Raw genomic sequence first — 1,340 nt, 5'->3', positions numbered from 1 at the left:
TGAAAATGAAGAGTTAAGAAAGCTTGCATGAAAAATGGCTATGGAGTTTCCTCTCACCTTCATTCACGGCAATGTTGAATTCATGTGGAGAAGATGGAGTTTCAGCTGCATATTAAGTGTACACATGTCCCACTATGTGTTTAATTAATTCCCTTAGTGGTCCACTAAAAAATTAAATCATATTATAAGTTAAACTTTCACTTAATCCCACATTAACCCATGATTTTAGCTATTTACTTTAGGTACCACCAAATTAATTTTTCATTTCATTTTCTAAGTGTAATATTATTTATTTTTAATGGACATTTAGGTCAAAAGACACTTCAGGATGTCAAATGACCATAATGCCCCTGTTCAGGTGGCATTCAAGATTTTTCGGTATTCTGGGTTTTCTGCTTTTTCGATTTCTCACTTTTCTTTGTACTAATTATTTAATTTTTCTTTGATCTTTCTAATGATATTTATTCTTCAATAAGGTTCTATTTAAGTCTTAAAAATGTTTTCCGTGGTTCCCATGATCCGAGGCAGATCAACGGTCCACGCCGTGACTTCCCCTGCATGTCACCCATCGCTAGGTTTCTCGGCTCGCTTAACTTGATCACATTTCTTTGCTATTATTTTTCCTTTATTTTTCTTGTATTTTCTTTTCTTGTATTTCATTATTTTATGTCTCCTCACTCACATTGAAGTGTGGTTCTAGGCATCCTAGCTGTCCGGACAGCACTGGTCACCGGAGCAGTAGAACGCACTACCGAACTTAGGGGTGTTACACAAAATTCTCAATTTGGAGGACATCCTTCTGAAAATCCACACACACACCTGAAGAAGTTTGCTATGATTTGCGACATGCAAAAACAACCTGGAGTGTCTGATGATGCAGCAAGATTGAAGCTATTCCCATTCTCTTTGAAAGATAGAGCATTGGATTGGCTTGATTCTTTACCTCACAACTCCATTACAAATTGGGAGCAGCTCACTGATGCATTTCTTGCACAATATTTTCCACCTGGAAAAACTCAAGAGTTGAGGAATCAAATGACAGCTTTCAGACCAAGAGAAGATGAAACTCTTTATGAGTCATGGATGAGATGGAAGGAATTAGAGAGATTATGCCCACATCATGCCATTCCGAAATGGATGATAAATCAGAATTTTTACACAAATGTCACTCCTGCAATCAGAGGAATTATTGATGCTCAAACTGGAGGAGAATTTATTATAAAGCATGAAGATGAAGCTTATGAACTATTGGAGAAAATTGCAAAGAATACTCATCTTTGGAGTAGTCCAAGAGGACCAGCTCCAACTCAGAAAAGGCAAGCTGTTGGAATGTATGATCT

General features: G+C 37.0%; 1 non-coding gene across 1 annotated transcript; it reads right to left on the bottom strand.

The window, feature by feature from the left end:
• Nucleotides 1-1,019: 1,019 nt before the first annotated feature.
• On the bottom strand, nt 1,020-1,127 carry LOC131169998 (small nucleolar RNA R71). The gene has a single exon (XR_009140942.1). It is a non-coding gene; the product is annotated as a small nucleolar RNA R71 (small nucleolar RNA).
• Between the last annotated feature and the right edge of the window lie 213 nt (nt 1,128-1,340).

The sequence above is a fragment of the Hevea brasiliensis genome, chromosome 10, assembly GCF_030052815.1.
Source record: "Hevea brasiliensis isolate MT/VB/25A 57/8 chromosome 10, ASM3005281v1, whole genome shotgun sequence".
Taxonomy (NCBI): domain Eukaryota; kingdom Viridiplantae; phylum Streptophyta; class Magnoliopsida; order Malpighiales; family Euphorbiaceae; genus Hevea; species Hevea brasiliensis.
Note: the sequence above shows the minus strand (reverse complement) of the source record. Positions and strands in the feature narration are given on the sequence as shown.